We start from the raw sequence: 26,773 nt of genomic DNA on the forward strand, positions 1-26,773 counted from the left end.
TAGAAATAAAATACAAATCTGTACAACTTTCTGAAACCAGTTTATTTGAAAGAAAAAGAATTGTCTTCCAGTTATCTATATGCCAGGACACAGTACTCTGTAAATATCAGACACCCTCAATGTACAGTATAAACTCCCCACAATGTACAGTATAAACTCCCCACAAGTGATGCACCTGCCAGGGGCGCAGGTGACACTGGGTCATTGTAACCCCAATCACAGTGGCGCTCCTAGGGGTGTTTTTGAAGCACAGTGCCCAGCTACATTATGTTGTCTGGGACAAGTTTTTCTTACACAGAGTGTGGAGAGGACATGCGGCTCTCCCAGGTCATTCTCCCAGTCGGTACAGGTTTGACATGGACCAATCAAAACTTTTTACAGCTTATGAACACACATTACAAAGTTATATAACTGTGTAATGTATGTTAAAGGGATTATCCAGTGCTACAAAAACATGGACACTTTTCCCCCCTCTCTTGTCTCCAGGTAAGGTGCGGTTTGCAATTAAGCTCCATTTACTTCAATGGAACTGAGTTTGAAACCCCACCCAATCTGGAGACAATAGAGGGGGAAAAGTATCCATGTTTTTGTGGTGCTGGATAACCCCTTTAATTAAGAAGAAAAAGTAAATGGTCGCACTACCCCTTTAAGACCGTGCCTCCTGGTCTTAAAAAGTGGCAAGAAACTGCACAGATTCGGAGCACATTTTGCTGGTGTAAATACATTGACACACGTGAAGCATTGTTTCTTTATGAATGTGCAGTTATTCCTACATACCTCCCGCCATATTCTTCTCTTGGTCCCCCGAGGCCGCCACTTGCCAGCCCTCTATGACTGTAAGGATTATTGTTCTGTACATGAGTTTTTTTTTATTTTATTATAAAACAATGTTATTTTCATTATGTAAACATGGTGGTCTAACTTGCCTTTTCCTTTCCAGTCAGACAGGACTGTAATATATAAAGGTAAAAGCTATTGTTCAATTTTATTCAACCACTTTTTTTTTTACAGTTGATTAAGTAGATGATGAGGAAATGACGTCCTCAGTAACAAAAGCAGCAGTAATGTCATAATTCATAGTCTGACCACTAGATTTACTGAAGAAAAAACAAACGTCACATATTTACACAATTGGCAAATGAACACATACTGTACAATACATACACCTACATCATATGTACAAAGTAACCCATCCAAACCTCAGTTACAAAATATTACACAATTATTATATATCAGATGCTTCAGGTAGGTTTGTTATATGGGGGGAAATACTAAATAACAATTTTTAGGCTTGCATAAATTATACTATCAGCTGGTGACCGAGCATTTTAACATTTAAAATTAACCATTCACTTCAAAGTAATGTGCGGCCGCCTTCCAACTTTACATTGTGTGAACAGCTGCTATTTCCAAACCCTGTTCCTAGTTCATTCTAAAGAACAGGCGTTAAAATAATGTGAGAATACAGCGGGCAGCACTAACTTCAATGCAATGCCGTCCCTGCAAAAAAGAAAGGACACTCATTCCATTGCAATCTGCGTCCGTTCTTTACTTAAAAACAAAGTTCTGTGAGCATAGCCTTACTCTGTTACAGTTAGAGAGCGAAAATAGTCGAACGTGCCTGCTAGGTCTAAATGATACTGATGAGTGAGCAGACTGAATGCTTGTGCCACTTTGGATTTTATGTACTGTGTATCACCCCAATAGTCCATTTGTGATCTCTTCTTTATTATAATAATATTTATTTCTATGGCGCCAACAGATTTTTCAGCGCTGTGGCAGATTGTGATGCTAGATGGGCTGAGGGCTGCAGAAGCTGACTATGGTTCGGTGTATAGTATGCCCCCAACAGGGGCCGGTGGCAATAGATAAGAACAAAAACCAAAAACAAGGTAAACCCTCCTAATCAGCGCTGCCCAAAAAATGGCCAGAGGATCCAGATGTAAAATATAGTAGAGTTTATTAAGTAATGCACAGGATGTAATGCAATTAGATTGCATTGATCAGTATATTCAGGCTAATGATTCCATATATAAGGCCCCGGGGGACTTATAAAGTGTAAGTATAAAAAAAAAAACATCTCCCAATAAAGGTTTAAATCACCTCCTTTGCTGTTATACAAGTAAAAATCTGTAAAATAAATAAACATATTTGGTATAATAGCAAATATAATAGAATTGCAATTTTTTTTTTTATAATTATCTATAAAAAAAATTCAATTTTTCTTTTGCACCAATATGATACCAATAAAAACTATAGATCATGGTGCAAAAAATGACCCCAACCAGCCCTGTAGTTGGAAAAATTCAAGCGCTATGGCTCTTAGAAGGCGGGGAGGAACATTGCTTGATTGGGACTGTTTGTCCATAATCTGAAGAAGGGTAATATAACCCCGAAACACATTATTTCTGGGCATAATAAAAAGTTGCTGGTGAATATATCCGGTGTCCCACTTTGGTGCAATCTCCAGGTCATTTTGCATGGACTACATCATTTCTATTGTTTCATTGTGACCTGGACATCTGTGCATCCATGGCCTTTGGTCATAAAGGGGTTAATAAATAAGATCAAGATCTGTAAATGATAAGTTGGGTAACATTACGGGTCGGTAGTTATAACATGTTGGCCCTCGGTTTTTTTTTTTCACATAGTTTGTTGAGGGATTTGTAACCAGCAGAGAAGGTTGTAGGCCGGTTATGAGGAGGAGCGGAAGAAGTCAGCCAAAATATCTTTGTGAATAACTGATAACATTTTGAGTGAAAATTGTGTTTGGACGTTATTTTTTAGTTGTTCTTACACAGTTCCTCTTTTTTTCACCGTCCTTTCACCGTCTTTACTATTAAATTTAATGGACTTTTCAATTCAAGACTAAAGGCGATCAGTCCACCTGACCTAGAATAATGTACAACAGCTGTCACTGCACTGACGCCTGTGGAAACATGCCAAACCACGGACGTTGTTTTTTACTTTCCGATTATTATTTATTAAAATGTCATGTGAACATAGCCATACTCTGTAACAGTGGCTGGCACGCTGGTTGTCTGGAGCTACTATAGGGCCTAGCTGGCATGGCTTGTCCAGCAGAATCTGCTCTTTGATTAGTTGTTGGTTTGATAAGACGAGTGTTGCTGCCCCGGTGTAGTGACAGCTGTTTGCAGTATGTTGCTGTAACCACTCCTTCTTTTTGGTCTAACTCCATGCGTAGGGTGTCGGGATCCTCAAGCTTCACAGATAAGAAGTCTTCTGATTATAAATTACTGTGAGTGTTCTGTGTGATGATGTGATTGACATTAGTGGGATAAGCACAGATAAGTGCAAGCTTTCTCCTCCCCCGCCTTTAAGTGTTGTGGAAGGAATATATGTAGTGTAGTAAGGAAATCTTAAAGGTAGAGATGAGCGAGTATACTCATTCCAGCTTACTATTCACTCAAGTATCACAGCACTTGAAAATACTTAATATTCAAAAGAATACCGCGTAGTGCTTGAATAACGTTGATGTTTCCTTCCCGCATGTTTGGCAGAAGGTCCTGCTACGTGGCAGCTATGTTGGCTGCTGTCAGAGCAGTGATTGGCCGGCTGCATCAGGTGACCTGAGTGTATATAGACCCAAGTCGCCTGATACTCCACTCACCTGTGATCTATTAGCTGACAGGGACAATTATAAGGTGGGTCACAACAGGTTCTTGCCCACAACTTTAATGGGGGACACTACCAGGCTCTCTCCCGTAGTGAGTCGCCACCAGTCTCTTGCACAAAACTTTTTACAGCGCCTGCATGAGGCCTTCATTTATGTGTAATGAACGGTGTATAGGATTCCCTCTTTCCTTTCAGTTTTTGGCAGCCCTTGTACTTGGTACATTGGCTTGATGAGTCTACAGTTACCGATGGGTGTAGTTCGACAACTATATATGCGGCATATATGGTTGTCAGACATAATGGGAACTAAGGCGAGATGGACCAGCTTTTTAGGAGGTGTAGGGGGATTTTTTTTTTCTTCTCCTTTTTGGTTTCTCAACAAGTAAATGTCCAGGAAAGAGGGTTTCATATCTTTTTCGTGCTTAATGGGGTTGGTCACTCAAATCGAACACTTGAGCATCGGAAAATACTCGACTCAAGTGACGAGCATTCAAGCATTATCATACTCGCTCATCTCTACTTAAGGGCCCTATTGCACGGGACGATTATCGTTTGCATAATTGTTAACGATAAACTATTTCAAACGACCGCTATTGCGAACGGCCTGAAATTATTCACCCATTTACATGGAACGATAATGGTTACTTATGATCGTTCTTGCGGTCGTCTTGTCGTCACTATTGCATTCGTTGCTACTGTGAACGACGTCCTATTCGATGTGAACGATTGGTGAACGAGTAACGATAAAAATAGGTCCAGGTCCAGGTCGATCAACGATTTCTCGTTCGTCCTTTAATCGTTAACTGCTATTCAACCGAATGATTACTGTTTAGATCAGAACGATGTAACGATAATTCGAACGATAATCGTACCGTGGAATAGGGCCCTAAGAGTCATAATTACTGAAGGGCAAATATTGGTTTGAAGGTTAAATAATGATTTGCTACAGAAATACAGATAAAAACAATCCATGCACATTTAGGAAACCCAAGGCACCAGCCACCTTACATCACACGCAAGCAGCAAAGTGCCAACATGTGATGAAGACCAGATGTTCACGTCTTTCCTTGAGCAAGTTTACAGCTAAGTTAACGTTTGCCTGCCCAGTCTGAAATAACAGGATGTTAAAAGTATAACCTATTTTTTACTCATTTAAAATTTATACAAGTTCTCTTTGCAATCTATTTATATTTTCTGATTGTAGATTTTTTACGTTTCATTTTCTGCATATAGTTAAAGGGACAGTCTTCTTGTCTGATTGTTTTTTGTGCTCCCTGAATAACAGTACCATGTGGATCATAAAGACCTGTCGTCTGGAGATGATTCATTGATTCATTATGGGAGAGTGTTTTGAATGGGCCGTGAAGGGGAGGAGGGGAAGTGACCATCACCTATTGTGAATGGTGGATCCTGTGTTATCTATATATACCTGTTATCTTTTTTTTTAACTCTGTAAACATGCATGTGACAGTAATGAAAGTACTGCTAAAAAGTAGAGAAGACGAGCATTCAAGCATTATTGTACTTGCTCATCTCTACTTAAGAGCCATAATCACTGAAGGGCAAATTCTGATTTGAAGGTTAAATAATGATTTGCTACAGAAATACAGATAAACACAATCCATGCAAGTTCACCAAACTTTCGGGTTCTGGTTTATCCAAATTGAACCTTAAATGAATTGCACTAAAACAGCTAAATGACAGCAGATGTTCCACTTTGTTATTGCGATTCCAAAAGTTCGCCCATTAATACTTACCTGTCAACGCGCCCCCTGTGTCCTCTTTAACTTGTCTCGAGTGTCACCCACAGCCACCAAAAACGGGACAGCGCCACTGTCAGTGATCGGCTGAGTATGCTGTCACTCTTGTCTCAAGTGTGACAGCCCGTACAGCCAATCACAGCCATAACGCTGTTAAAAGCTGAGTGGGCTGGAGTCCCGGAGTAAGACACTGCGGGAGCGTGGACAGGTGAGTATACCCTTTTTTATGTGTATTAAATTGTGTGTCCGCCATCTTGTTCTAAACCTTTTGGGATTTCAATCAACAAGTTACAAGTTGTAGAGAATCTTTTACCACAAAGATATTTATCAATCTGCTTGTAATGGATGGTCCAAGCACGTAGAAGTGGATCCTCTGGATCACCGCAAGGCACGATAGACTTCGCTGCAGAGAACTCCCAGGTCACCCCTCTCAGAGAAGGACCTCAGCGACCACCAGCTGAAGAACTGAAGAAGTTCTGGAGTCCGGGACTAGGTGCTCTTCCTCTGTGGTAGAAGTGCAGGATGCAATATTAGGACGTATTTCAGACTGAAGCTGAGCTGGATATGAGAAAAGACAGAGACCCAAATAGTTAGAAGAACGCTAGGAAGTGGCGGATAGCCAGGGAGCACAGATGTGGCTGCTGACTGATAAACAAAAACAACTGACCAAGGAGATGAGGAGGTGGAGATTATATATACCCTCAGGAGAACATGCCAGAAGACTCCAGAGCCTGAGGGCTGAGCTTATAAATACAGGTGGACATGTGCATGCCTGCCACTAGGGGGAGCCCAATCCTCCAGGAGGCCAGCTCAAAGCAAGAGAAGCTGAGACAAAGGGAGATGATGGCAGCACAATGTGACCCAGAACAGGTAGGGGGTAACAGACCTAGCTGCATGTTATTACACTGCTCAGTTCTTCCTGCTCCATAACATAATGGTGATAGAATAGATAGCATTGTCTTGGTGACAGGTTCCCTTTAAGACATTTTTTATCTGAATGAAATATTAAAGTAATTTTCTGGATACATAAAGAAGTATTCTTACTGTTAAAAATTTGATTAAGATGTGTGATCTAATTAAAAAAAAAAAGTAGTTATATTCTTCATTTTAACCCTGTTGTGTTTACTTGGATTCAGGGATGAATGCTCCTGTACATATATCACCGCTGCAGCCATCCACTGACCCCTCTGATTCCTCAGATCCCCTATTTATAGTATGTAAGAAAGTACAAGTGTCGCCTGCATTAGGCCCATCACAGTTACGGCAGCATGCAAAACCTATCCGAAACATAAACAACTTGCATGTAATTCCTTCAGTTTCAGTCAGTCTTTAACTAGCGTGCCCAGCTGACCGCCAGGACAGGACGTTCCAAAGTCCGTTCTGTCAGTCATAAAGGAGAATGGCCGTGTAATGTTATCAGACACTGGCTGGGATGAGATTGCTTGACTCAACCTGAACAAGCAGCCCTATATCATTGTGTCCTGTGATTGATGCTGCCAAATTTTTAACCCTTTCATACAATTCTGTTACACAACAAGATAAAACTATCAATCCTGCAGGACCATAACTTGGATTTCTTTAATATATGTCATTATGTTACTCTAAAGTCACTACACACTTATATTATGATTTAAGCAAAACCATGGGTCAAAGGGTCCATCATAAAGACATGTGGAGACTTAAAGTATATCACTTTTCAGAAATCAGTAAGTATGAATAGTACAAGCAATTTTTAAGAAACTCTGTAATAGGTTTTATTAGGCAAAAGAATTTCCTTCTGTACTCAAAAAGCTGTTTTCCTTCCTGTCCATTATGGTCCATGAAGGGGGGAGGGGCTGAGGGGGATGCGTAAGCACGGAGAAGTGAAAAGGCAGCCCTGCACAGCACATCATCCTGCAATTTTCTCTCACCAAGCTCCCAGACCTGCAGTGACCTTTCTGACCTGTGAGTCTGGCGTTTTATGTGTCTAAACTGCACAGCTGTTTCTCTGCTCTACCTGCTCACTCATCCCCCTCTGCCCCTCCCTACTCCATAGATTATAATGAACTCAGCAAACCCGTCTTCACTTTGCTCCTCTGTAATGTAGACGGCAATAATCTGTAATGTGCAGCCAATACCCTGCTCTGCACTGAAGAGGGGCATCAACACCGAACCTGCTTGGATAAGGAAGAAGAGGATTGATACCCCTCTCCTTCCTCCTCTCCCCTTGTGTGATGTTGTCTTTCAACCAAGCTGTTGGCCTTTGATTCCCTCTCCCTATCCCCTCTTTCCACCCCCCTTACCCCATCACTCTCTGAAATAGATGATGTATAGCAGAGGGAACCTGTGCTGTATCTTATACTGTCACACTAAGTATGTATATTAATTATTAGGTGCTGCTTTACGGGCTGCACTGCGTCACAGTACACACTATGTATGATTTACGACATTGTAGTAGAGTTATTTTCCAAGAAGTTGGACGCAGCCCTAGGGAGTCCTGGAAAACATGGATACAGTCATAGGCCATAGACTGTATCCATGTGTTCCCAGAATCCCTAGGGCTGCATTCTCGAGTTGCGCTTATCTATTCAACAGGTGGTTGGTTAGTTACTGTTGCAGTAGATGCGGCCCAAAGACACCATCATTTTCTTATGATGGCTTCCATCTGCTTGGATCCTCACTAAGAGTAACTAATGTCTTCACTTTCTTCTTGCAATAGTTTATAGAAGTTGGACAATTCAATGGTTTGTATGACATGTAACAGCCGTGGTATACAAGGTCATTTTGTACAGAGAGGCAAGTTAAATTTCATAGAAAATAATGGTATTTATGTCCGTGTTGTTGCATGGCGTGGGTGGGCTCCACATGGCGTGGGTGGGCTCCACATGGCGTGGGTGGGCTCCACATGGCGTGGATGGGTCCACATGGCGTGGGTGGGTTTCACATGGCGTGGGTGCGCTCCACATGGCGTGGATGGGTTTCACATGGCGTGGGTGAGTTCCACATGGCGTGGGTGAGTTACACATGGCGTGGGTGCGCTCCACATGGCGTGGGTGGGTTCCACATGGCGTAGGTGGGTTCCACATGGCGTACCCACTTCACTGTAAGCAGCTGATAAGAAGTCAGTGTGACACAGCTGTAAGAGATTTGAACATTATATTTTTGGTGCCATAATGTTTCAAGGTAGACATCACTCTCATATCTTTGACGTGGGGAGGGGTGTGTCCTGTACTGTGGAAGATTATGTATAAGTGTCATATATATAGTACAGTAGTACAAAGGTCTGTTTATGCTTTCATGTTTCCATTATTGCCGGTGGGCCCAATAGCTTAGATGGGTGTCTGACCCGTTCATAGACCTTGTATAGTGCCAGACAGAGTTTACATGGGTCTGCGCCATGGGCCAGGAGGCAGTCTCCACTAGGCACCATAGAAATATTCCTCCCCTAGAAATATTATAATATTGTATGCTATTATACATGGGTACATGGGTATTCTTTCCTTATGAAGAGATTTTAGGATTCCTTATGTCCCATGGTACATGGAGTCACAAAAATGCACACTATAGTTGTAAAGTTGGTTATTGATCCCATATTATAGGCCCATATAACCTTGTGCGTGAGGTGTAAAGGCCCTATTACACAAATTGATTATCGGCCGTATTTGGCCAATAATTGCTTTGTGTAACAAAAGGCAACGGTCAGCCAAAATATTGAAAGACTAACGACTAGGATAGCATCAATTTGCTGCCATTGCTCTGTGTAATAGTAAAACAAACATCCCCCCGACTTACCCGCTTGCTGCCAGTGCATGTAATAGCGCTGGCAGTGAGGGCGGAACAAAGAGCAAGCGAGTGCTGTTCTGACAGGTTGGCACTTGCTTGATCCCACTAATTGCCCCATGTTTTAGGGGCTTAAGTCTTTTTTTCACATTATTATATATTTCATCATTACTGTATCTGTATTTTTGGGTTCATCCAAACCCGAACGCTCAACATTTAAAACCCGCTGCCTGTAGAAGATGGATGTAGCCCTAGGGCTGCCGAGACAACATGGATACAGCCTATTGCATCCTTCTTCTGCAGTCTTTGGTAGTCAAATACCGAGCATTCAGGTTCTGTTGGCAAGTTTGCTCAAATCTAGTCCATAATACAGAGCTAATGTAGAGACAGGTGTAAGTGTAGGTTCACATGGTTTTTGCCTAGATCTATAAGTTTTCATATAAAAAAAATTATACAGAAATTGTATTGGCCCATTGGGTTAGATAAAGCGGATGTGTGCTAGAAGTGAGTGTGCTTTAGCTGGAATTTTGGAAGGTTGGATGGGTGCCGCTTTGTATAGTACTATAAACCTAAGCATTCAGTTTATATTTTTGCATCATTTATACATTTTTGTTGTGTTTTATATATTACTAGAAAATGTACCCGGCGCTGCCCGGGTATAAAGTGTCAGTGTGTTAATTAGATTTGTTCTAAGGTGCCCAGGAGGCAAAGCTAAAGGTATTGTTTCATCTAAGTTAATCAGTGGAATTAGTGTATACCTGTAGTGCATAGTTCGAGGGGTTCTGTATACCCACAATGTATAGTTTTTAGGGGTCTTGCATATCTGTAGTGCATAGTTGGGGGGGCTGTATACCTATAGTGTATAGTTGGGGGGGTCCTGTATACCTGTAGTGTGTAGTTGGGGGGGCTGTATACCTGTAGTGTATAGTTGAGGAAGGTCCTGTATACCTGCAGTGTACAGTTGGTGAAGGTCCTGTATACCTGTACTGTATAGCCCGGGGGTCCTGTATACCTGTAGTATATAGTTGGTGCTGTATACCTGTAATGTATAGTTGGTGGAGGTCTTGTATACCTGTAGTTTATAGTTTAAGGGTCCTGGATACCTGTAGTGTATAATTGGTGGAAGTCTTGTATACCTGTAGTATATAGTTCGGGGGTCCTGTATACCTGTAGTGCATAGTTTGAGGGTCCTGTATAACTGTAGTATAGAGTTGGTGGAGGTCCTGTATACCTGTAGTGTATAGTTTGGGGTCCTATATACCTGTAGTATATAGTTGGTGGAGTTCCTGTATACCTGTAGTATATAGCTTTGGGGTCCTGTATACCTGTAGTGTATAGTTTGGGGTCCTGTATACCTGTAGTGTATAGTTGGTGGAGTTCCTGTATACCTGTAGTATATAGCTTTGGGGTCCTGTATACCTGTAGTAAAGAGTTGGTGAAGGTGCTGTATACCTGTAGTATAGAGTTGGTGTAGGTCCTGTATACCTGTAGTGTATAGTTTTTGAGGTCCTGTATACCTGTAGTATATAGTTTGGGGTCCTATATACCTGTAGTATATAGTTGGTGGAGGTCCTGTATACCTGAAGTATATAGTTGGTGGAGGTCCTGTATACCTGTAGTGTAAAGTTTGCGGTCCTGTTTACCTGTAGTATATAGTTGGTGGAGGTCCCGTGCAGTTGTAGTGTATAGTTTTGGGGTCCTGTATACCTGTAGTGTCCTGTATACCAGGAGGGTCGTATTTACCATTAGGCACCCATGGTCTGGTGCGTAGGGTAGCACCTTGCAGAGGGGCAGTACCCTCCCGTTCAGACTTGCCAGAAAATCTTTGGTCAGGTCTTGTATAGAGGTGTTATCCAGTCAGAGTATGGCAGTATTGGTCAGGTCTGGTATGGCAGTGTTATTCAGTCACAGTGTGTCGGTATTGGTCATGTCTGGTATGGCGGTGTTATCCAGTCACAGTATGGCGGTATTGGTCTGGTATGGCAGTGTTATTCAGTCACAGTGTGGTGGTATTGGTCAGGTTTGGTATAGTGGTGTTATCCAGTCACAGCTTGGCGATATTGGTCAGGTGTGGTATGGCAGTGTTATCCAGTCACAGTATGGCGGTATTGGTCAGGTGTGGTATGACAGTGTTATCCAGTTACAGTATGGCAGTATTGGTCAGGTCTGGTATAGCAGTTTTTTCCAGTCATATTATGGCGGTATTGGTCAGGTGTGTTATGACAGTGTTATCCTGTCACAGTATGGTGGTATTGGTCAGGTCTGGTATGGCGGTGTTATCCAGTCACAGTATGGCGGTATTGGTCAGGTCTGATATGATGGTGTTATCCAGTCACAGTATGGCGGTATTGGTCAGGTCTGGTATGACAGTGTTATCCAGTCACAGTATGGTGGTATTGGTCAGGTCTGGTATGGCAGTGTTATCCAGTCACAGTATAGCGGTATTGGTCAGGTCTGGTATGGCAGTGTCATCCAGTCACAGTATGGTGGTATTGGTCAGGTCTGGTGTGGCAGTGTTATCCAGTGACAGTATATGGCAGTATTGATCAGATCTGGTATGAAAGTGTTATCCAGCACAGTATGGCGGTATTGGTCAGGTCTGGTGTGGCAGTGTTACCCAGTCACAGTTTGGTATTCCTGTAGTGCCCTGTATATACATGTACTGTATAAATGGAGTAGGGGGTCCTGTATATACATGTACTGTATAGATGGAGTAGGGGGTCCTGTATACATGTACTGTATAGATGGAGTAGGGGGTCCTGTATATACATGTACTGTATAGATGGAGTAGGGGGTCCTGTATACATGTAATGTATAGATGGAGTAGGGGGTCATGTATACATGTACTGTATAGATGGAGTAGGGGGTCCTGTATACATGTACTGTATAGATGGAGTAGGGGGTCCTGTATATACCTGTACTGTATAGATGGAGTAGGGGGTCCTGTATATACATGTACTGTATAGATGGAGTAGGGGGTCCTGTATACCTGTACTGTATAGATGGAGTAGGGGGTTCTGTATATACATGTACTGTATAGATGGAGTAGGGGGCCCTGTATATACATATACTGTATAGTTGGAGTAGGGGGTCCTGTATATATATGTACTGTATACATGGAGTAGGGGGTCCTGTGTATACATGTACTGTATAGATGGAGTAGGGGGTCCTGTATACATGAACTGTATAGATGGAGTAGGGGGTCCTGTATATACATGTACTGTATAGATGGAGTAGGGGGTCCTGTATATATATGTACTGTATAGATGGAGTAGGGGGCCCTGTATATATATGTACTGTATAGATGGAGTAGGGGATCCTGTATACATGTACTGTATAGATGGAGTAAGGGGTCCTGTATATACATGTACTGTATAGATGGAGTAGGGGGCCCTGTATATACATGTACTGTATAGATGGAGTAAGGGGTCCTGTATATACATGTACTGTATAGATGGAGTAGGGGGTCCTGTATATACATGTACTGTATAGATGGAGTAGGGGGTCCTGTATACATGTACTGTATAGATGGAGTAGGGGGTCCTGTATATACATGTACTGTATAGATGGAGTAGGGGGTCCTGTATACATGTACTGTATAGATGGAGTAGGGGGTCCTGTATATACATGTACTGTATAGGTGGAGTAGGGGGTCCTGTATATATATGTACTGTATAGATGGAGTAGGGGGCCCTGTATATATATGTACTGTATAGATGTAGTAGGGGGTCCTGTATACATGTACTGTATAGATGGAGTAAGGGGTCCTGTATATACATGTACTGTATAGATGGAGTAGGGGGTCCTGTATATACATGTACTGTATAGATGGAGTAGGGGGTCCTGTATATACATGTACTGTATAGATGGAGTAGGGGGTCCTGTATATATATGTACTGTATAGATGGAGTGGGGGGCCCTGTATATATATGTACTGTATAGATGTAGTAGGGGGTCCTGTATACATGTACTGTATAGATGGAGTAAGGGGTCCTGTATATACATGTACTGTATAGATGGAGTAGGGGGTCCTGTATATATCCAATATAGGAAAATTCCACAGCTCCTTGTGGTGATGCGAAAAACTTTATTGGTACATACAAAAATAAAAACAGATTAAAACCGCGCCGACGCGTTGCGGAGGCAACCCTCCTTAATCATGGCAATGAGTATGTAACATAGTGAACCTTTATATAGTTTGTAGGATGTACCTGTTCCCACTAGCCCCTCCCCCTAAGGGGTAGGAGAAAGAAAGGAACGCCCCCCTCGAAACATAGCCGAGGAGCTGTATAAAATGCATGGCAAATACGTGTAATATGAATAACAACTGAGTAAGAACTGTATAGTAACAAGGCGTATATATAATAACCAGGCAAGTGAGGCAAAGAATAGCAGAGAAAAATGGATACAAATAGATACATATGTGAAACTCAAAAAATATAGAATAAGTCTGTCTTGAGATTCATGCCCTGTGGGAAACGTGTGGCCAGGTTAAGTATCCAATATGCCTCCCTTTTTCTGAGAAGCTTGACCCAATCCCCTCCCCTTGGGGGTTTATTTACTTTTTCTATGGCTATTATTTTCAGGGTACTAGTGTCGCCCTCGTGACATTGGTGGAAATGTCTGGATAAACCAGACATAGATTTGTTCCCAGGGAAACTAGTTGTGGAGCGAATGTCCCGCATGTGTTCAGCAAAGCGGACCTTGAGTTTCCTCACGGTGGACCCCACATATTGTACATGACAGGAGGAACATTCCGCCAGGTACACCACATATGTACTAGCGCAATTGATGAAACTCTTAATCTTGAAAGAGGTCCCCATGATGTGGGACACAAAAGAGGTGTTCTTGGCAGTGAAGGTACACATCGGGCATCTAGGGGCAGCACATTTAAAGAAACCAGTCATTTTAAGCCAGTTTCCCCTATTGTCAGAGTTGCGGTCAACTTTAAGTGTTGATGGAGACAACATATTGCCTAAAGTTTGGCCTTTCTTGGCTACGCATTTGACTCCTCCTGTAAGTACTTGTTCACACAGTTTGTCTTGAAACAGGATAGGTATGTATTTTGTGATGATAGTTTGGATATCCTTAAACTGTGGACTGAAGGGTGTGGAAAAGGTGAGTGGATGTTTATGATCAGGTGTATGCTTTCTTTGTTTATGTCTGTCTGTGAGATGATATGCTCTGTCATGACTTTCGGCAATGTTGCGTGCTCTGTTAATAGTGTGGACACTGTAGCCCCTGTTACGCAATCTATTGGATAGCTGCGCCGCTGTGGCCAGGTATGCTTGTTCAGTCGTACAGTTGCGTATTGCCCTTATGAATTCCCCAATGGGGAGATTTCTGGTCACATGTTTAGGGTGACTACTGTCTGCGTGTAGTATTCCATTGCCCGCAGAGGGTTTTCTGAAAAGTGTACTAGTGACCTTACCTTCATCAAAGGACAACAAGACATCTAAAAAGGAAATCGAATGGATTTCGTGCTGGAAAGTAAATTTTAAATTCAGTGTGTTGCCATTAATGTATTTAACGAAATCCTTAGCTCTCTCCTCGTCGCCCGCCCATATCAGGAGGAGGTCGTCGATGTACCTACCGTACCAGAGGATAAATCCCCGGTATGGATTGTGTACATTGTGCAGGACGACCTCCTCCCAATATGACATGTAGATGTTAGCAAGCGACGGGGAGAAAGCAGCCCCCATGGGGCAGCCCCTGACCTGAAGAAAGAATTTGTCTGTAAATTGAAAATAATTATTAGACAGTAGAAAATGTGTGACCTCAAGAATGTAAGTACAAAGATCATTGCTGTAGTTACTGTATTTGTGCAGATGGTATGATAAAGCAGTAATGGAGAGGTCATGTGGCAGTGATGGATAGAGTGCCACCACATCACACGACAGCCATGTGGCATCCTGTATGGGTGGCAATTCATCCAACGTGGCAAGGAGACTTTTGCTATCACGGATGAACCCTATGCTGCGTGTAGCCAGAGGCTGTAGGAGAATGTCTAGCCATGTGCATAGAGGCTCTAATAGGGAGCCTATGCCCGAAACAATCGGGCGAAGGGGTGGGGGAAAAACCCCCTTATGAGTTTTGGGTAGGGCATGAAAAATAGGGACTCTAGGAAAAACTGGCATCATATGTTCACATTGTTTGGGTGTCAAGAAACCTCCCTCTTGCCCTGTATCCAGGATGTCCTGCAACTTCTTTTTCATTACACTGGTGGGGTCCGATGAGAGAGACCTATATGTGGAGGTGTCACTGAGGATGTTGAAAACCTCCCGGACATATAGGTCCCTGTCCAGGACAACCACCGACCCTCCTTTGTCCGATTGGCGTATGGTAAGATAGGGGTTAGAGATTAACTCCTTCAGAGCTCGTCTCTCCCCATTAGACAGGTTGTCTTTGCCAGTTTCGAGGCGGGACCTATTGGCTAGTGCAGTTAACTCTTCCTCAACCCGTGTTTGGAAAACATCCATACAGGGTGCTCTGGAATTAACGGGATAGAAGTCCGGGTTCGGAACTGGTATCTTGTTAGTGTTCATAACCATATCAGTACAAATAATACTTTCCCCTTCTAGAATAATGTGTCAGAAGTATCCGCATCGGTAGAGGCAAACGTGACAGTCCTTTGTCTTTGGGCTGTAGAGCCATGGGGTTCATGAGCGGTTTTTGCTCTGCGTCTTTTTTCCCACCATGTGTAAACAGCGTTGGTGGAATAGTCCTTTTGATCACGTGAAAACTTTGTTTTTTTGGTAGTGATGATGTCATCCTCATAGTCTTTCAGGACTTTTGCTGTCTGTTCCATTTCGGACTCATACCCAGGCAGCCGTTGGTAAGTTTGCATGGTAAGTTCCAGCTCTTTAAGGTTAGTGTCCAATAACGTCAGTTTGCTCCCACCCTTCTGGATTATAATGTTCATGAGGGTGAAAGAGCAGGTGGAAAGAGCAGAGTTCCACTCCATAGCATAGTCCTCGCCTTCTGTAGGATTGGGCGGTTTCCTTACTCGTAGTCCACGGGGGATCATATTTCTCTCCACGTACTCCTTCAGAGTATTGACATGCCACCATATTTTTAGTTGTTTTTTCTTTGTTTTCTCATAGTTCCATATGGCTTTTTTCATGTCCTGCGTGGAGTCAGTAGAATCTACCCCCGAGAATACCTCCGCTATTCTTTTGCGGTCCTGTATATACATGTACTGTATAGATGGAGTAGGGGGTCCTGCAGTGGCGTAGCTACAGGGGTCGCAACGGTCGCAGTTGCGACCCGGCCCGCCAGCCAGGGGGCCCGGCTGGGCCCCCCATGCCACCTTGCTGTGTCCCCGAAGCTGCTTGCAGTGGCGTAGCTACCACGGTCGCGGCGGTCACCGCCGCGACCGGGCCGCTACCAAGGGGGGGCCCGCGAGGCCCCCCCTTGCCACTGCACTGCTCCCCTCCCACTCCCTCTTGTGACCGCAAGCAATGTTTTGCCTGCGATCACAAGAGGCGGCTGGGACGGGGCCGGCTGACGTGCGGGGCTGGGAGCATCAGGTAGGCAAAAGACAGGTCCCGCGAAGCTCCGCCCCCTCCGCGGGAAGCCCCGCCCCCGCCGCGAGAAGCCCGCCAGCGCGCGTGACTAGAAGACTAGAGGAACCATTCAGGTGAGTAAAGATTTTTTTGTTTTAAAGGACATGATGGGGGTGTAGTGGTATGATGAAGGAACAAGAGGATGATGGGGGGTGTAGTGGTATGATGAAGGAACAAGAGGATGATGGGGGGTGTAGTGGTATGGTGGTGGAACAAGAGGATGATGGGGGGTGTAGTGGTATGATGATGGAACAAGAGGATGATGGGAATGTAGTGGTATGATGATGGAACAAGAGGATGATGGGGGGTATAGTGGTATGAGGATGGAACAAGAGGATGATGGGGGTGTAGTGGTATGGTGGTGGAACAAGAGGATGATGGGGGTGTAGTGGTATGAGGATGGAACAAGAGGATGATGGGGGTGTAGTGGTATGAGGATGGAACAAGAGGATGATGGGGGTGTAGTGGTATGAGGATGGAACAAGAGGATGATGGGGGTGTAGTGGTATGATGAAGGAACAAGAGGATGATGGGGGGTGTAGTGGTATGATGATGAAGGAACAAGAGGATGATGGGGGTGTAGTGGTATGATGATGGAACAAGAGGATGATGGGGGGTGTAGTGGTATGATGATGGAACAAGAGGATGATGGGGGGTGTAGTGGTATGATGATGATGGAACAAGAGGATGATGGGGGGTGTAGTGGTATGATGATGATGGAACAAGAGGATGATGGGGGGTGTAGTGGTATGATGATGATGGAACAAGAGGATGATGGGGGGTGTAGTGGTATGAGGATGGAACAAGAGGATGATGGGGGTGTAGTGGTATGATGATGGGACAAGAGGATGATGGGGGTGTAGTGGTATGAGGATGATGATGGAACAAGAGGAAGATGAGGGGTGTAGTGGTATGATGATGGGACAAGAGGATGATGGGGGTGTAGTGGTATGAGGATGGAACAAGAGGATGATGGGGGTGTAGTGGTATGAGGATGGAACAAGAGGATGATGGGGGTGTAGTGGTATGATGATGGGACAAGAGGATGATGGGGGTGTAGTGGTATGATGATGAAACAAGAGGATGATGGAGGGTGTAGTGGTATGATGATGATGAAACAAGAGGATGATGGGGGGTGTAGTGGTATGATGATGGAACAAGAGGATGATGGGGGGTGTAGTGGTATGATGATGGAACAAGAGGATGATGGGGGTGTAGTGGTATGATGATGGAACAAGAGGATGATGGGGGTGTAGTGGTATGGTGGTGGAACAAGAGGATGATGGGGGTGTAGTGGTATGAGGATGGAACAAGAGGATGATGGGGGTGTAGTGGTATGAGGATGGAACAAGAGGATGATGGGGGTGTAGTGGTATGATGAAGGAACAAGAGGATGATGGGGGGTGTAGTGGTATGATGATGGAACAAGAGGATGATGGGGGTGTAGTGGTATGATGAAGGAACAAGAGGATGATGGGGGTGTAGTGGTATGATGATGGAACAAGAGGATGATGGGGGGTGTAGTGGTATGATGATGATGGAACAAGAGGATGATGGGGGGTGTAGTGGTATGATGATGATGGAACAAGAGGATGATGGGGGGTATAGTGGTATGAGGATGGAACAAGAGGATGATGGGGGTGTAGTGGTATGATGATGGGACAAGAGGATGATGGGGGTGTAGTGGTATGAGGATGATGATGGAACAAGAGGAAGATGAGGGGTGTAGTGGTATGATGATGGGACAAGAGGATGATGGGGGTGTAGTGGTATGAGGATGGAACAAGAGGATGATGGGGGTGTAGTGGTATGAGGATGGAACAAGAGGATGATGGGGGTGTAGTGGTATGATGATGGGACAAGAGGATGATGGGGGTGTAGTGGTATGATGATGAAACAAGAGGATGATGGAGGGTGTAGTGGTATGATGATGATGAAACAAGAGGATGATGGGGGGTGTAGTGGTATGATGATGATGGAACAAGAGGATGATGGGGGGTGTAGTGGTATGATGATGGAACAAGAGGATGATGGGGGTGTAGTGGTATGATGATGGAACAAGAGGATGATGGGGGGTGTAGTGGTATGATGATGGAACAAGAGGATGATGGGGGTGTAGTGGTATGAGGATGGAACAAGAGGATGATGGGGGTGTAGTGGTATGGTGATGGAACAAGAGGATGATGGGGGTGTAGTGGTATGAGGATGGAACAAGAGGATGATGGGGGTGTAGTGGTATGATGATGGAACAAGAGGATGTTGGGGGTGTAGTGGTATGATGAAGGAACAAGAGGATGATGGGGGTGTAGTGGTATGATGATGGAACAAGAGGATGATGGGGGGTGTAGTGGTATGATGATGATGGAACAAGAGGATGATGGGGGGTATAGTGGTATGAGGATGGAACAAGAGGATGATGGGGGTGTAGTGGTATGAGGATGGAACAAGAGGATGATGGGGGTGTAGTGGTATGATGATGGGACAAGAGGATGATGGGGGTGTAGTGGTATGAGGATGATGATGGAACAAGAGGAAGATGAGGGGTGTAGTGGTATGATGATGGGACAAGAGGATGATGGGGGTGTAGTGGTATGAGGATGGAACAAGAGGATGATGGGGGTGTAGTGGTATGAGGATGGAACAAGAGGATGATGGGGGTGTAGTGGTATGATGATGGGACAAGAGGATGATGGGGGTGTAGTGGTATGATGATGAAACAAGAGGATGATGGAGGGTGTAGTGGTATGATGATGATGAAACAAGAGGATGATGGGGGGTGTAGTGGTATGATGATGATGGAACAAGAGGATGATGGGGGGTGTAGTGGTATGATGATGATGGAACAAGAGGATGATGGGGGGTGTAGTGGTATGATGATGAAACAAGAGGATGATGGGGGTGTAGTGGTATGATGATGAAACAAGAGGATGATGGGGGTGTAGTGGTATGATGATGAAACAAAAGATGATGGGGGTGTAGTGGTATGATGATGATGGAACAAGAGGATGATGGGGGGTGTAGTGGTATGATGATGAAGGAACAAGAGGATGATGAAGGGTGTAGTGGTATGATGATGGAGGGCAGGAGGATGAAAGGGGTAGTAGTATGGTGATGAAGGGGCAGGAGGAGGGGACAACATGGGGGGCATCTGTAAGGGGGATAAAATGGGGGGCCATCTATATCGGGGATAACATGGGGGGCATCTATATGGGGGATAACATGGGGGGGCATCTATAAGGGGGAAACATTGGGGGGCCATCTATAAGGTGGACTACATGGGGGGTGTATACAATAGGGCATGCACAGAGGGGGATATGTACTATAAGGGGATCACATAGTGTCAGGGCTAGCTACTAAATGAGGGTGTAAAGGGGCCAATACAGATGTGCAGTGTGTATAGAGATGAGGATGGTGTCAGTGTGAGGAGACTAATATGTCTGTCTGGCAGATTCTGTGGATTCGTGGCTCAGACGTTCTCATAATGGCCCAGGACAGATGGAGAAGAAGATGAAAAGGGAAGAACTCCAATCAGAGAAGACGTCTCCTGTGAGTCACTTGATATAACTGCACTGTAATGTATATGGTGTATAGAGCCTGTGTGGAGCTGCATCCACCTCTATATGACTGGATGAGGTGATATTGGTCTATGTACAGAGGATTATATTCAGTAGCAGTGGTGGTGTTAGTCAGTATGTGGTGGTATTAGTCAGTAGCAGCAGTGGTGTTAGTCAGTATGTGGTGGTATTAGTCAGTAGCAGCAGTGGTGTTAGTCAGTATGTGGTGGTATTATTTGTTGTTATCTGGTACTGTGTTTTATTGGATTTAGTATACTGGATTTGGTCAGTAACAATATGGTGGTGATGGTTGTGGTGTGGAAGTAATATTTCCCCTTGTGTACTGGTAATATGGGTCTCAGTAAACAGGATTTGTTTAGTAACAGTATGGCGGTAATATGTACGGTGATAATATTTCCTGTATACTGGTATTATTGGTAATATCAGTCTTGAGATATATATCTACCAATAGCATCGAGAAAGGGGGGGGGGGGGGGCCCAAGTTGACCTCTTGCACCAGGGCCCAAGAGACATTAGCTACGCCCCTGGGGTCCTGTATATACATGTACTGTATAGATGGAATAGGGGGTCCTGTATATACATGTACTGTATAGATGGAGTAGGGGGCCCTGTATACATGTACTGTATAGATGGAGTAGGGGGTCCTGTATACATGTACTGTATAGTTGGAGTAGGGGGTCTACCAGTTATTACTGTGGATGTTGTGAGGCAGCTTCCCTAGCAACCATTGCTCCCTGTGAAAATGAAAGCAGTAATCCTATTGGTTGCTAAGGCTCCAACTGCCGTGTCTGCTGCAGCTAATTATATCACCTGTGTTTGCAGTGAGGAGATTTTCCCATTCATCTCTATGGGGCGCCGCTCTTCCCCCTCCCCCTCCTCTCCTGTACATCTGGCGGGGACGGGACCTCCGCAATAACCTTCCCGGGCACCCAATGTATCTGTGGGCCAAATTTGGGGTCAAAAGGTTCAGGCGTTTGGAAGTCTATTTGGGACAGACAGACAGACAGACAGAAGGACAGACAGACAGACAGACTGACTTTGATTTTTATTATATAGATAACTGAATACTGATAAAGTTAGAGCTCATGCACACAACAACTTGAGTATAGAGAGTATAGCCCTGTACAATGGCATGGGTCCAGGTTATGGATTTGTAAGTTACTGCAGGGGGCATACTATAGACACCTCTTCATACTGACTTTTTTTTCTCTTTTTTTTCAGAAGAATTGAAGTAGAAAAATCTCTTATCTTTAGGAAATTTTATTTGGTATTATTTCAAAAAGCACATAAACATATTGTTATCTCCTTAAGGACCAGGCCCCAATTTTTATTTTTGAAATCTCCTCCTCGTCTCCTAAGATCTATAGTTTTTCACCCTACAATGCTGTTTGGGGTCTTATTTTTTTTGCGCCACAATTTCTAGTTTTGTCTCTTTATTTGTGTACATGGGGCGTTTTTATCACTCTTTTTTCCCCTAATGTATAATAAATATAAAAATCTAAAATTCCTGGTGCTTTTTTCTTTTACACCATTCACTGTAAAGAAACATTATTGTTATATTTTATTAGATTGGACAATTTATCACACTACAATATATAATTGTTTATTTATGTGTTTTATATATGAAAGGAAGTAATTTAAACTTTTATTGGGGGAGGGGCTATGTCATATCTTTTAAAACTTAACTTTTTAAGTCCGTCTAGGTTACTATTACATGTAGTCACTAGAGAGCATACACTGGTCAATGCTGTGCCAGTGTTATCTGCAATCTTCGTGCAGAATCTGCCTGTGGCAGACTCTATTAGAAGATCGCAGAGCTGACAGCACAAAAATAGGTAAGAACCCAGGGAAAGTGATTGGGACCCTGCAGTCAGACTGTGGAGGCCCCGATCAGACAGTGATAGGAGTGTAGCGGCGCAATCCAGTCCCCGACTTACTAGATTCCAACAATTTAACAATTAGCGAGTGGATTGCACGGCCGCTGCACTCTCCCTGGCTATATCTCCTGATCACAGTGGGTCTCAGCAGTGACACCCACTAAGATAAATAACTTTTGACAGGCCTGATGACATATCAAAAGTTATTTTTAATGGCAGGAACTCTACTGTACCATCAGATACATTGCTTTGAGTTTTTGACCTTAACAGACTGGCACGAATGGCTCAGTCCTTTTTTTTTTTTTTTTTTTTGACAAACCTCTCCCCCGTGATGCGGCTCCATTAGAATCAATGGAACCATGTCACAGAGGGGAGATAATCATGCTGGGGCGGGTGAGCCAACCCCTAGTACTCCAAGGAAGGACGGTGCTCGGGATTAGACAGGCGCCATTCTCGGGAATTGGGCAGCGGTTAAAAAAAAAACCGGCTGCTCCGGCATCCCCACGCCGGCAATGATCTGTTAATGTAAAAAAAAACAAAGTGATGGACAACTACTGTATGGTAGGGACCTGAAATGTGTGGAACCAAAATAGTGTACTCATAACGTTTGCCCATTACAGATGTTCTTCTCTCTTGATTCATGATGAAATGTAATGGAAACACCTAACAAGAGCACGAGATCTGTCACCATCAGATTGTTGACTGTCTCCACACAGGAGGTACAATGTTCAAAGAAAACAAACTGAAACGTAAAAAAAATAAATTTAAATCTATTGTTTATCTTTTACAGTTTTCTGGTTATATAGTCACTCTTAGTCAGTGGAGAAGCTTCACTTTAACTCTCTATAAGTAAATATATGATCTATTATGTTTTTGTTTTTTTCAAGTATTTTCTTTAAAAACAAAAGCCACATTTTCCACCACTTGTTTCTCAGTTTATATTCTCGTGTAGCCTTGTCAGATTTACTGTAACATGCTGCATTTATGGTTAAGATTCAGCGCTCTCAGCTGAAACCTGTTAAGAGCAGATGTGCCAGTGATTTCATGGAAATGGTCCCTAATGGTATATTTTTCCATGAACACTTTTTTTTTTAACTTTTTCCATTGACTTATGTTTAGAATTAGTTTTCAGGAAGCTTTTCGGCATATCAAGGAAATAGGGATAAAAGAAGACAAACAAAAACTTAATGTAGAAGATAATGTAACCTAATTGTCAACATGTAAGGCAAACACAGAAGAGAGGGGGCGCCATAACAAAGATAAGACTGGACCGCCTTATTGGTAGCAGTATTTGCTGCCTAAAACAGAAGAGATAGGTGCCTGTTTACCCATCTGATTACACCACAATGATGGCATAAAGTATTCTTAAAAAGACTCTGTCAGTAGGTTTATGATGTCCTATCTGAGTGTAGCATAAACTAGTGACAGAGAAGCTGAGCAGGATGATGGATCACTTACATTATTCTGTGCAGCTGATCCAGAGATCTCCTCCTGAATAACATGGACAATAAGTAGTCCTCTCTATTATGTGTGTGAGCTCAGTAGTCCTGGATATTCATGAGAAGCACCACCCACCAGCTGCTGATTGGCAGTTATCTATCCATGCTGTGTATAGGCAGTCACCTGTCAATCAGCAGCTGGAGGGCAGGGGGAGGGGCGTGGCAAGAATCCTATTCTCCTGCATATTAGGAGAACAGCTGAATACAATGATGTAAATAATACACCGATCTGTTCAGCATTTATATCACTAGTTTATGCTGCCCTCCTTTAAGGCACCATACACCTAGTGACAGATTCCCTTTAAAGTACTTTGTAAAATGTCAAATTTTTATGTAGAACCTCCATTGTGATTATAGGTCGGATCATATATTTTCTAAAAGCATAAAAGCATAAAAACTATAAACATAATGAAACCAACCTGAAACAGTTCACCTATTGATACCAACTATAGGCTATGGTCTGTTGCAGCGTAAGCAGTCAGTTCACGTGTTTGCAGTTTGCACTGTAGGAATAATGGTAGTGAGTATGTATTATATAATCCATGCGCTTCAGAAAAAACATGTATAAGTCTCTTGGTTTCCTCTTGGGTACATAAAAAGTGAAAAAGGGGAGAGCGGGAGAACAATGATGCTGAACTTCAATGGTATCCCTATGAAATCAAACTTTAAATGATGTATTTACTCATTTCTTGGAGGGGAGTATGGGAAACTCCACCCCTCCCCCAGCCTTAGTAAGTTTGGTTTTATAGGGATACCATTGAAGTTTTCGTACATACGTAAAACACCAAACCTTGTCTCTGGTCTCATACTTAGGGCCCTTTTACACAGAAAGATTATCTGACAGATTATCTGCCAAAGATTTGAAGCCAAAACCAGGAACAGACTATAAACAGAGATCAGGTCATAAAGGAAAGCCTGAGATTTCTGCTCTTTTCAAATCCAGTCCTGGCTTTGGCTTCAAATCTTTGGCAGATAATCTGTTAGATAATCTTTCTGTGTAAAAGGGCCTTTTGACTTTTATGGCCATTTGTAACCTGACACTTCAGTGAGTTAATCTATCAGGAGATGGAAGCTAGCAGTGAACGATGAATTTGCATGGGGGAAGGGGCGATAAATGAAAGAAAATAATTTTTTTCTCTACTATATGATGAGTCCTTTTTATTTACTTGTACTATTCATTTCTGCAAATTTTGTTGAAACGCTAGTGGCCTTTGAGCACATCAGTATAATACTCCTGGCAATTAGAGATCCGTGTAGTATACAGAGTATAGTACATATTGATTTCTATGGACCCTTTTGCACATTTGTAATTGCTACAGATCTGTAAAAGGGCTGCGAGACGATACCAAAGAGCCCTAGTACGGTCCACATTTGTGGCACAGATCAGATCCACCTATTTCAAATGATAGGTACGGACAGTTACGGGTACACATCTGTAATGCTGTCTGTCATTGTGTATCTGCATTAATTATGTGTGAACGGGGTTTGCATTTTTCCTGAAAAAATTACAGCGGTAGAGCAGCACTAACAAAATGCAAATAGTATTTAGTCTGGGTTCACACTGTGTTTTTGCAAAATGTTTTTTTTTTCATTCCTTTTATGCCAAAAAAGGATAAAAAAAAAACCTGAAGCATTTGTGTGCATCTGTTTTTTTTTTTTAGTCTTAGGCGTTATTTAATGAAATTGTGAAATTGCCCATCACATTGATTTCAATGGAATCCCAAACAGAGTGTATATACTTCTGTCTGTGATTCCTTGTGGCCACAGAAAAAACTGACATGTCAGTTTTGCGCAGCTGCTATTCATTGAATAGCAGCCACACAAGACTGACAGAGCAGACAATGTAAAGTATGGATCCGGCACCTTACATTGTCAGCTATGGTGATTTGGAATGCGGGCACACCGAAATGAAATTCACTGACGCCAGTCGTTTTGTGCCCCGGCTATGTCACAAAACAGCTGGTGTCGTATGCAGTGTGAACCCAGCCTTATAGTGATTTATAGTAACTAAGTGAGGGTTGTCTAGAGTAAATGTGACGGGATAGAATTAATTAATGCATTGTTCCATGTGAACTATTGGAGCCAGCAGTGTGGTTAAGGTGGAGAAGTAAACACAGGCTGTCACCTTTGGCAGGCCGTGCTGCAGCGTTATTAAATCTGCCCCTAATATTTGTTTGTTATTATTTATATTCTTGTCCTTTCGGTAAAAGTTTGCTTTACCGAACAAAACAATGAAGTACAGATGTATTTTTAAATCTTAGGCATTGTGAAAGAACAGCGACATTTAATATTTTCAGCAAACCACATAAGGACCAACCCTACCGCTCAGCACCGGTGCTTGCTGACAGATTTAATACCCAGCCACAGGGTCCTTCTTCAAACCACATTTTCCAACATGCAGATGAAAGCAGATGAAAGCAAATCTCAGCACCTTGCACTCTGCTTCAGATGTAAAAACACTGTCAAATATCAGGAGAACTTTGGAAAATCTGTTCCCAAAGGGTTTATTATCTGATTTGGACAGACCCTCTTTGCAAAAAGATCTATCAACTATAGCTGAAGTTCACACACAGTAAAAAAAAAAAATAAAACAAAAAAAAAGAGAGGTCCTATTTGCCATCTTTGTCTTTCTTAAAGTGATATAGTCACCCCCCTATCGATAAGTGCTGGATCCAGCTTTTCCCAGCATGGACTCCAAAGCCAGCAGCCTGACAAGCTGTCGGCCGAATCCAACAATGGGCTTTGCTTCGTTCCTACTGTAAATTTGCTCATCCCTAATCATGGACACCTTTCTCCACTAGATCCCACAGTGGGAACATAGCCTTAAGCCCCTATTACACAGGCCGACAGTGAGGAGCAAACGAGCACTATTAGTGCTCGTTTGCTCCTTGATCGACTCCGGGGAGGGCTGGGGGGGACTGCGGGGGGCTGCCCGGGTGATCGCTGATTGTCCGGGCAGCCCATAGGATATAGCGGCGGTCTGCTGCTGCCGCTCCTATTACACGGAGTGGCGGCTGCAGATCACTGCTATATAAGTCGTTTGTCTTTCAACATGTTGAAAGACAAACAACTTCAACGATCAGCCGACATGAACGATGTCGG

The 26,773-nt window shown here is 43.3% G+C and overlaps 2 long non-coding RNA genes across 4 annotated transcripts in view; one reads left to right on the plus strand and one right to left on the minus strand.

Annotated features, from left to right (window-relative positions):
* The window catches only part of LOC138773780 (uncharacterized), a 303,380-nt gene that overhangs the window by 168,478 nt on the left and 108,129 nt on the right, over positions 1–26,773 (plus strand). The window lies entirely within an intron of this gene.
* LOC138773781 (uncharacterized) overlaps positions 24,132–26,773 on the minus strand; it is a 56,188-nt gene continuing 53,546 nt past the window's right edge. The window contains exon 3 of the long non-coding RNA XR_011360219.1: positions 24,132–24,174. This is a non-coding gene — a long non-coding RNA (uncharacterized lncRNA). The remainder of the gene's footprint in view (positions 24,175–26,773) is intronic.

The sequence above is a fragment of the Dendropsophus ebraccatus genome, chromosome 15 (genome assembly GCF_027789765.1).
Source record: "Dendropsophus ebraccatus isolate aDenEbr1 chromosome 15, aDenEbr1.pat, whole genome shotgun sequence".
Lineage (NCBI taxonomy): Eukaryota > Metazoa > Chordata > Amphibia > Anura > Hylidae > Dendropsophus > Dendropsophus ebraccatus.